Below are 11,411 nucleotides of genomic sequence, written 5' to 3' on the forward strand. Positions count from 1 at the left end.
ACAACTTCCGTTCTGGCCTTTTATCTAATGATAAACAGTTCAGGGCTGGTTGTGGCTATTTTGTGCTGCCATTTGGTTTTAAGTGGAAACTGTCTCTTTAAATTTTTAGGAGATTTGTGTGTGTTCATAATAGAACCTTCTGGGGGCCAGGGGTGTGGTGTCTACTCACTCAGGCACCCCCTCAGTCACCAGAATGCAGGTGCCCAGAGAGAGACCAATGAACAGATACAAAAAAAAAGTACGTCCACACCTTTATCTCCACAGTTCTGTCAGGTGTCTGTGGCTACTTTGATCATTCCCCTGCTCAGTCTCACCCAAGATGGCTGCTCAGGGAGCAGCTGAGCACCTTGGATTAGAAAGCACTATATTTCTTGCTTTTGCTATAAATTCCACTGGCTTCCAAAGCCTTCCAACTTTCTAAATATTCCTTTTAATGTGGTTCAGAGTTCTGGGACCATCCTTTAGCCTTCTTGGTCCGGTATTCTGTGCTGTTGCTGATGAAGCTCCTCACTGCACTGCTACCCTCTCTTCCATCTTGTTTGTTCTCCCACAAACTTTTTGAAACCCAAATCTGTCATGGATTATTTCATAGGCAGAACCATGGAAGATTTGCAAATGATTTGCCACAGAATCCACTGTCACTTGTCTGTTTGACAGAATCATTTCACATGCACACTCAATGTTGTCATCAGTCATGGATGTGAATGGGTGTTTTAATATAAACAGAGTGCAGATAATTTTGGACTCACCCTCGTATTTTTTAAATAGCAATGATCCTAAATATGTTTTCAGTTCCAACACATTCTATAATGGAATCCCAGCTATCTTCTTTATATAAACTGACAAGAAAATCCTAAAATTTTTGTGCAAGCTAGAGGGGTGCATAGTAGTCTAACAGTCTTGAAAATTTTTGACTTTGAAGACTCATAGTTTCTGATTTTAAAACTTACTGTAAAGCAAGAGTAATCAAGACATTGTGGTATTGGAATATTGTTGCTATGTGCCATTGAGTTGGTTTCCACTCAGAGTGACCCTATGTATAACAAAATGAAATAATGTCAAGTCCTGTTCCAGTCTATCATTCCTATGTTTGAGCCCATTGTTGCTGCCAATGTATTAATGCATTCATTGAGGGTCTTCCTCTTTTTCACTGCTCTACTTCAGGGGTGGGGAATTTTTTTTTTTTTTTTTTTGTCAAGGAACATTTGGATATTTATTAGTATCATTTTTAGGCCATACAAAATTGTCAACTTAAAAATTAGCCTGCTATATTTGGTCAAACATTTAATTAACTCACTCTCAACGTGATGGCAGGAACTGCTTCTCTTTGATGAGGCATATGATGGTAGCCAGTATTGATGATGTTGCGACTTGCAACTGCTTTTCCAGGTTTGTGTCAGTCTATTCTTTGTGATGGTAAGTTTTGGAAAGAACTGCTCACAACAGTAAGTTGTTCCAAACACAAATGAATGTTTTAATGCATGTCTCCTAAAAGTGGGAAAGTCATCATTGCTTATGTAACATTTTTAGAACTCAAGCAGTGGGAGGTTACCGTACCTAGCTTTCAGCTCATCATGACTTTGCAGCTGAACAATTTTGTGTTGTAGGTTATCAAGCATATCAGCTGGTTCCACACTGAATGGTGTAGCAAAAATGCTCAATTCCATTTGTTTACTTTTCACATCCTTGAATCTTTCATTAAATGCCTCAATTAGTTTTGCACATTCACCAGCAGATTCAAGTGTCTTAGAAAGCTTTTGTCCTTCCAGAGTGGGAAATGCACCATGTTATTCCTTTCGAGTTGTGCTTTACACAGTCTTAATTTAGCTTCGAATGATTTCATGTTTGAAAGCAGGAAGCTGAGAAGCTGGTTGGGCCCCTGCATCTTGATGTTCAGCTCTGAGAGGTACTTGGTAATGTCAACTATGAACATGAACTCACACAGCCACTTGCTATCATTGAGTTCCCTGACAGATTTGCCCTTCATCTCTATGAATTTTTTTACTTCATCCCATAGTTTGTAAAACTAATGAGCATATTCCCATAATTCAGCCACTGTGATAAACAAGATAACCATACTCAGAATTATGATCATTCAGTAACTCCTTAAACTGGCAGCTGTTAAATCCTCTGCTTTGACAAAATTTATGCATGACACCACTATTGATATCACATTGTTGAGCCACAATGACTGTGCATAGAGACTTTCTTGGTATATGAAGCAGTGGCATATAACTAAATTACTTAGATCAAGACTGAGATTATTCAGTTCTTTCCCCCTTTTTTTTTTTTCATGACAGAACAGATGATTTATTGTACACATTTTACGTTCAAACACCACTGAGAACAGTGAACAGAACCAGTTTAGATTGTCATAGGTCCAGAACAAAGGATCAAATGAACTGAATTGATTATAGAAAGGTGGGTGTCAGGTGTTTGCAGTGTTCATTAAATGGTGATAGAAGTTCTAGATTCACTGAGCCAGAAGTTCTAGATAGTAGCACACAGTCGACAGCTTGTACCAGTGTGGTGGCCTCTGGCATTTCTGCTGTTGTGGCTTCTGCTGGTGCAGAGCACTCTAGTGTTTACTTGGACCTCTGCCTCATCTTTCTTCTTTTTCCCTCAGCCTGCACATTCTCTTCTTCCTCCTCTTGGTGCTCATGCACTTGGAGGCTTCTGAGAAGATGGCGCTAAAGCCGAGAAAGTCAGTTTTCTCTTGACAAATGCAATTAACCCATTCTGGGATCCAACCATGACTGAAATTCTATCTGTAGTAAGGCCGCTTAACTTTTCAAATGTTAGCTCAAGGTTTTTCATTGATAAAACAAGTCTTTCAATTAAGTTCTTACCTCTTGTAGTGCCATGCATGGCTTCCAGTGGCGGCAGTTCCTCTCAGGTGTCAAACTGCAGTTATCCCACTAATGAAAATGGCCAATTGGGTAGTATTTGTTATGTCCGTTGTCTTGTCACAAGCCAGAGAGAAAAATTGGAAATCTCCTGCACAATCCTTCAATGTTTTATCAATATCTTGTGCTAAATCAGTAATCTGATCTGAGATGGTTCTCCGAGACAAACTAACATTCTGAAACAATTTTGCTTTGTCTGGTGCTAACAGCTCCACAGAAGCCACCGTGCACTGTTTCACAAACTCTCCCTCTGCATGAGGCCTCAGCTTCTTTGCAATTTGCTTGCTCACTACGTAACTTGTATGAATAATGTTCTCTGTCACACTAAGGCCTAATGAAAGCAGCGTGTTGTGATTCCGAACTCCGCTGAAGAGTGTTGATTTTATCCAGATGTATTTGGCCTCCCAATTCATTGAGCTTAGCAAGTCTTGAACTATAATGACACTCCAGACTGGCTTTTTCCATTACTGCTAGCGCATCCCCACAAACTAGGCACACAGGTTTGCCTTTGACTTCAACAAAAGAATAATCATTGTCTGTTTCTCTTGAAAAGATGGACACTCTGTATCAACTATTCGTTTCTTTGTAGTTGCCATTTGTAGTATATCACATCACTTAATAACTATCCAGTGTGTGTGTTACCAGTGATGTGAATATTTTGCTTTGATTACTGTTCTAATCCTGCATTTTAGATTTGGGACATATCCAACACTCATATCATTGACTCTTGAGGTCTTTTCTGTGTACTGTAATTTCCTTAATTTTCATCTGAGATTCAGTTTTTGTGAGGATTCTTGATCATGGACATGTTGATAATGATTGGAGCTATCTGCGTCGACAAAGAAATCAACAACACGTTGTCAATCACTGGAGGCCAGGTCATCAGCGTCACAAGAAATCATCTCATTGCATCTCGCCTGATCATCAGCGGATTACTGAAGTTTCACCAGTGTGTTAACACTTTACAAACATGTGCACTCCCAGCCTGGAACTGACTGTCCTCTGAGTCACTGCAATACAGGCAGAGGAGCTGCGGGCAGTGACAAGAAGCGTACATGTCTGTCTCATCATGTTCTCGTATGTGTATCCTGTAATGGACATTCCTTGCTTGTCCCTCAAAATTTGCGCTGTTATTATGATCCACTTATTACAAATTTATGTTGTTATGAAAAAGCTCTTTGATTTATTGAATTTCAAGTCCTGCCTGCAGTTGCCTTGGGAAAGCTAGACCAAATGATTTTGTCGACCTTATACAGCCTGTCCTAGTGTGGCGCTGTGGGTTAATGATCTGGACTGCAAAATCAGTTTGGACTTGAAGTTTTGAAATCTTCAATCTAAGGAGCATTGTGGATGTACTTCTTCCAAAACAGATTTGTTTCTTCTTCTGACAGTCCATTCTTCACCAACACCATAATAATTCAAACGCTTCTATTCTTCTTTATTCTTCCTTATTCATTGTTCAGTGTTCACATGTATTTGGGTTGGTGGTGCTGATCATTGGAATGGCACAATTTCAGGCAGCATTTAGTTCACTGTAAACGGAGTCCCCAGAAATCAACAACAGACAAATGGCACCTAAAAATAACAACAATTTGTTGCCGTTATGATGAAATCATGATTTTTCCATTTATAATTCATAATTTAAGTGTACAACTCACAATGTATTAAGTTTAAAAACAATGATTTATTTTTTCACAACTTTTTTTGTACTGTAAAATTTCTCAATCTGTGCTTATGATCAAAAGATAATTCCCTTTGGATAGCCTTAATATTAGGAAATATACACTAAAGTATTTAGGATAAAAAGTTGTTATGTTGTCTATAACATCTCAAATGGTTTAGGAATATGTATACTTATTTATATATATAATTATTGTGTCTTTCTTGGGAAACAGAGAATAATAAAAATTAATGGTATAAAATGTTAGCAATAGGTAAATCTGGGCAACTTTTTATAAATTGAAATGATTTAAAATAGGAGGTTTCAAAATTCCATATTTACAAAAGATTAAAAAGATAGCTCCTTTTGTGAAATGCACATTCAGTAAAAAAAAAAAAATTGTGAACTCTTATATATTTCTGATGATAATTGGGTGCCACCCAGTGTTCAATTTCTGCAACTACTAATATTTCAAAGCTCAAACCCAAATTCCTAAAACTGTACTTAGAAATGTCTTTAAAAATTTTTGTGTGATGGCTTCATAAGATTATGAAAATAATGTGTTTATACACATTGAATTCATATTCAAAATTCATACAGAACAGCCACATGCTACTAAAATATGAAAAACAAGACAAAAATCTCAGAATATCGTTGGAGCATACATTAAAGTTCTGATCATTATACAAACCGGTGAAAACTAGGGATTTGCACATAATATATAATGATTATAGGGCAAGACAATTATTCTAAGCACACATTTAGTGTGGGTAAAATGTGACAGAATGAAAATTACTAACATATTTCCCTTTTTTCTCTAAACAGCTGTGCTATGGTCCTTTACTCAAGTAAATGCTGTGATAACAAAATAAAAAGTGGGTTTGATATTTGCTTTAAGATAATTTAACATCAACAGTTTTACTTTTTTTGAATTATACTTTAAAACAAACATTGAAGAAAATCAGCGTGCTCTTAAAAACTTCAGAGTCTGCTTCAATAATATTGACCATAACTCAAATTGCACAAAACTCCTCAGAAAAATTGAATGTAAGATGATGAGCTCAACTAAGATAGCCTCAGAATGTTCACCATTATCTCCAATGTCATCCAAATGGAATTTGGCATTATCTCCTTGGACAAATCTAACCTGCCTAGGTTGCTTGGCCTACCAACATAATACGTGAAATCTTTATCCAAACTTATTTTCTCAGTTTTTTTTTTAATCATCAAAACACACTGCTTCTACTTGTCCATTTTCAACATTTTGATTACAGGGGCCTGCTGGTCCATTATTCATGAACACCAATTTCAAACTCATTCTCATCTTAACTGGTGAACTAATTTTTACTGTCATTCTTAGGCATGACTTGGTGAAAGTCTGGGACTCCAATACTCTGCTGCGCCCAACACATCCTTCCAAGAGGGAGATGAAGGCATGTTTGAAAGAGCATTCAATTAAGGTGTCCTAATTACTTTCTCCTCTCTACTTTTTTCAAAGTTATAAATTCTATTTCTATTCTCTTAATGAACACCCATTAAAATTAATCAGGTATCTGTGAGGAAGTCTAAAGATTATCTTTATTTCTATCTTCTTCCTAAATAAAAACATTGTTATTGTTGTTGTTAGGTACCGTCGAGTTGGTTCTGACTTACAGCAACCATATGCATAACAGAATGAAACACTGCCCCGTCCTGCACCATTGTTATGTTTAAGCCCATTGTTGCTGCCACTCTGCCAATCCATCTTGTTGAGGGCCTTCCTCTTTTTTACTGACCTTCCACTTTTCCAAGCATGATGTCCTTTTTCAGGGACTGGTCCTGCCTAACAATATGTCCAAAGAACAAAAGATGAAGTCTCTCCACCCTCACTTCTAGGAGTATTCTGGTTGTACTTCTTCCAAGACAGATTTGTTTGTTCTTGTGGCAGGCCATGGTATTTCAGTATTCTTCTCCAACACCATAATTCAAATGCATCAATTCTTGTACTGTCTTCCTTGTTCATTATACAACTTTCACATGCATATGAGGTTACTGAAAATACTGTGGCTTGGGTCAGGCACACCTTAGTTCTCAAACTGCTGTCTTTGCTCTTTAAAGAGATCTTTTGCAGGCAGCAGATTTACATAGTACAATAATGTCTGATGTCTCAACTGAAATGCTGTTTTCATGAATGTTGATTGTAGATTCAAGTAAAATGAAGTCTTTGACAACTTTAATCTTTTCTTCATTTATCATGATGCTATATATTTGTCTTGATTGCATGTTTGATCGATTTCAGGTTGAAGAAGTTGGTAGAATTCTTCTATTTCAACTTCACTGGCTTTAGTGGTTGTTGCATAAATTTGAATAATAGTGGTATTAACTGGGCTTCCCTGTAGGCGCATGGATATTATCCTATCACTTATAGCATTGTACCTCATGACTGATCTGGATATGTTCTTTTTGATGATGAATGCAACACCATTCCTCTTCAACTTGTCATTCCCTGCATAGTAAACCATGTGGTTGTCAGATTCAAAATGGCCAATACCAATCCATTTCAGCTCACTAATGCCTAAGATATCGATGTTGATGCGTTCCATTTCATTTTTGACAACTTTCAATTTTCCCAGATTCATACTTCGTACATTCCATGTTCCGATTTTCAATGGATGTTTACAGCTGTTTCTCTTCACTTTGATTTGTGGCCCATTAGCAAATGAAGGTTCTGTGAGCTTTTCTCTACTTAGAGGAGGCATTTTTTCCCCCCAGCCTTCGATATGGATTACATCTCAATGTTAAGAAAACAAAAATCCTCACCACTGGACCAATAAACAGTATTCTTATCAATGGAGAGGAGATTGAAGTTGTCAAAGACTTCATTCTTCTTGGATCAACTGTCACACTCGCAGAAGCAGCAGTCAAGAGATCAGACGACGTATTGCATTGGGCAAATCTGCTGCACAGGAACTTTTTAAAGTACTGAAGAGCAGAGATGTCAGCTTGAGGTCTAAGGTGTGCCTGACCCAAGTCATGGTATTTTCAATAACCTCATATGGATGCGAAAGCTGGACAGTGAATAAGGAAGATCGTAGAAGAATTGATGCCTTTGAGTTGTGGTGTTGGAGGAGAATACTGAAAGCGCCACGGACTGCCAAAAGAACCAATAGATCTGTTTTGGAAGAAGTACAACCAGAGTGCTCCTTGGAGGCCAAGATGGCTAAGCTTTGTCTCTCCTACTTTGGACCCACTATCCGGAGAGAACAGTCGCTGGAGAAGGATGTCATGCTAGGTAAGGTGGAGGGTCAGAGAAAAAGAGGAAGACCCCCAACGAGATGGATTGGCCAGGTGGCATCATTGATGGCGTCAAGTGTGGCAGCGGTAGTGAGGTTGGCCCAGGATCGGACATTGTTTCGTTCTGCTGTGCATGGGGTCGCTATGAGTCAGTTCCGACTCGATGGCACCTGACAACAACAACATATATTTGTCTAATTTTGAGGATTTTTGTTTTCTTACATTGGGGGGCAATCCATACTGTAGACTGTAATCTTTGATCTTCATCAGTAAGTATTTCAAGTCCTCTTCATTTTCAACAAGCAAGGTTGTGTCATATGCATTATTACATAGAGTTTTTCTGGTTGTGTTGTTCTTAGGTGCAGTTGAATCAGTTCTGGTTCATAACAACAGATCACCAGGTCTTTCTTTTGTGGTGCTGCTGAGCGGATTAAAATGATCAACCTTTAAGTTAAGCACAAACCATATGTGGATTTGCTTATTTCTGATTTGAACTCTAATGACCTTTGAATCTGCGAATTTATGTCTTTCACCAGGGCTAAAAACTTTAGTCATTTGTTTATTTTTCCTTCTATAAGCTTTATTTCCACAAAGCAGAACATATTCTAATGCTCCATTAAGTTAGACTCCCCACAATGTCTTTAAAAAAACCAAAACATTAGCAACAATAACAACAAAACCTTTACTTCTGTACCAAGGAAAGTCCATGCCCTTATTTTGCTCTGCAAAAAGCACCTCAAAGCTTCCCAACTTGGTGTAGTTGATTAACATCACAGAACTGTATCTGCTGCAGCTAGAAATACTCCAGAACCAGCTGGAACAGGAAGTAGAGTTCCTGTCCACATCCAGAAACCAGTTCAACATGGTACAGATTACGTATGTGGAAGCCAAGAGCTAACTGAACATGCTGAACAAGAGTAACCAAGGGAAAGAATGACTTGCCCCACTGACGAGTTGGATGTATGCCCCTGGGACGCTACATGAAGTGGAATGTGTTCTCATCCATTGGGAACTGGCTACTATATAGAGAAGACAGCTAAAGACATCTTCAAGAGGAAGGCAGACTTCTTCACCAAGCAGACAGAGAAAATCCATCCAGTTCTGCAAGTGAAACATGCTATGAAATGGGCCGTCGTGCAGATGATGAGCCAGAATATTTAGCAGCTCATAGCTCTGGGAGTTACTTGGGCTACTGCCAAGGCCTGAGCTTATTGCAGAAATGAAGCAAAGGACCCTGCTTCAGGGGTCCAACTTTTCGCATGCATATTGAAAATATCATGTCTTCTGTCAGGCGCACCTGAGTCCCTAAACTGACATATTTCCTCTTGGACACGTTAAAGAGGTCTTGTGCAACATATGTGCCTAATGTAATATGTCGTTTGGTTTCTTGACTGTTTCCATGAGTATTGATTGTGGATATGTACGTTGAGGAGTATGTAAGTTCATAGGCATATACTAAACACCCGTGAGGCGACCCCCCTTCGCAGTGCCCGCGGCTTCGCTGCAGGATGAAGTAGCAGCTGCTCTTCTGGGTTATCCAGAGCTTCAGGGCATTCTTCCGCAGCACCTCCTCCGGCTTTAATCACATTGCTGCTGTCAGGCCACTGCCGGTGCCGCCTCGCCCTCGGCCACATCGCTCTGGTCGCCAGCCATGCCAAGCCCTGTCCATTCCGAGGGACCGCAGCCGGCGCCTATGCCCTGCGTCTTGGAAAGTGGCACCTGGGCAGCGGGTCCAGGAAAGACTAGCCACTTATTTCTTTCTCTTAATTTCATTTTCCTGATTACCTTAGTGGCGCTGTGGGTTAATGTGCCATACTACAAAGCTGTTTGAATTGCAAGGTCAGCGGTTCAAGCTCAACAGCTGCTTCTCAGAAATCCTATACAGGGTCGCTATGGGTTGGAACCGACTCGATGGCACTTCACAACAGCAACAATTACCTTTATTCTTTCCCTTATGAATTCCTATTTCAAATATGATTTACCTTCTCACCTTTTTTCTGTATTTGTTATAACCTCTTCTCTTGATTTCTCTGTGGTATTTTGGGTTGTTTTTTTTAAATACTATATTTTAACACATATGTTTTTTTCTAACTGCACAAGCCCCTTTTGCATAGCTTACAGTACACACTGTATGCACTATATGCACGTGCTCATTATTTCTGTGGGACTGTAGTATGTGAAAATACAGTATTTCTCTTCTAGCTCAAACATGCAGTCAAGATGCATTGATAATTACTGGTGATTGGAATGTGAACATTGTAAACAAAGAGGAAGGATGTAGTTGGAAAATATGGCTTTAGTGAAAGATGCTGGAGATCCATGATAGAATTTTGCAAGACCAATTACTTCTTAATTGCAAATGCCTTTTTTCAGCATCGGTGACTATACACATGGACCTCACCAGATGGAATACATAGGAATCAAACTGATTACATCTGTGAGAAGAGACGATGGAGAATCTCAGCCAAAACAAGTTCAGAGGCTGACTATTGAACAGACCACTAACTGATCGTATTCTAGTTCAGGCTGAAGCCGAACAAAATTCAAGCAAGTCCACAAGAGCAAAAATATGACTTTCAGCATATCCCACGTGAATTTAGAGACCATTTCAAGAACAGACTTTATGCATTAGACACTAATGACTGAAGACCAGAAGAGGTGTGGGATGACTTTAAGAACACTATCCATGAAGGAAACAAAAGTTTACTAAAAAAGACAGGAAAAAAACCAAAATGGATGTCAGAAGAGACTCTAAAACTTGCTCTTAAGCATAGAGAAGCTGGAGGAATTGGAAGAAATTAGGAAGTGAAAGAGGTGAACAGAAATTTTCAAAGGGCAGTTGAAGAAGACAAAGTTAAATATTATAATGAAATGTGCAAAGACCTGGTATTAAAAAACCAAAAGGGAAGAACATGCACAGCATTTCTCAAGTTGAAAGAACTGAAGAAAAAATTTAAGTCTTGGGTTGCAATATTGAAGAATTCCATTGGCAAAATATCGACTGACTCAGGAAGCATCAAAAATAGGTGGAAGGAATATGCAGTTACTTTATCAAACAGAACTGGTTGATGTTCAACCATGTCAAGAGGTAGCATATGATCAAGAACTCATGGTATCGAAGGGAAAAGTCCAAGCAGCATTGAAGGCATTGGAGAAAAACAAGGTTCCAGGAATTGGTTGAATATCAATTGAAAATTTTCAACAAACCGATGCAACACTGGAGACATTGACTCATCTATGCCAAGAATTTTGGGAAGACAGCTACCTGGCCAATGAAATGGAAGAGATCCAAATTTGTGTACATTCTAAAGAAAGGTGATCCAACAGAATGTGGAAATCATCAAATAATATCATTAATATAACATGCAAATAAAATTTTGGTGAAGATGCTTTAAAAATGATTGCATTAGTGGTTGCAGGGAGCTGCCAGAAATTCAATCCAGATTCAGAAGAGGTCGTGGCACTAGGAATATAATTGCTGATGGACCCTGCTGAAAGCAGAGAATACCAGAAAGATATTTACTTGTGCTTTATTAATTGTAAAAAAGCATTCCATTGTGTGCATGAATGTG

The 11,411-nt window shown here is 38.7% G+C and overlaps 1 pseudogene; it reads left to right on the forward strand.

Annotated features, from left to right (window-relative positions):
* Positions 1–3,706: 3,706 nt before the first annotated feature.
* Positions 3,707–9,045, forward strand: LOC102812803 (annotated as a pseudogene).
* Positions 9,046–11,411: the final 2,366 nt, after the last annotated feature.

The sequence above is a fragment of the Chrysochloris asiatica genome, unplaced genomic scaffold, assembly GCF_000296735.1.
Source record: "Chrysochloris asiatica unplaced genomic scaffold, ChrAsi1.0 scaffold00113, whole genome shotgun sequence".
NCBI classification, from domain to species: Eukaryota; Metazoa; Chordata; class Mammalia; order Afrosoricida; family Chrysochloridae; genus Chrysochloris; species Chrysochloris asiatica.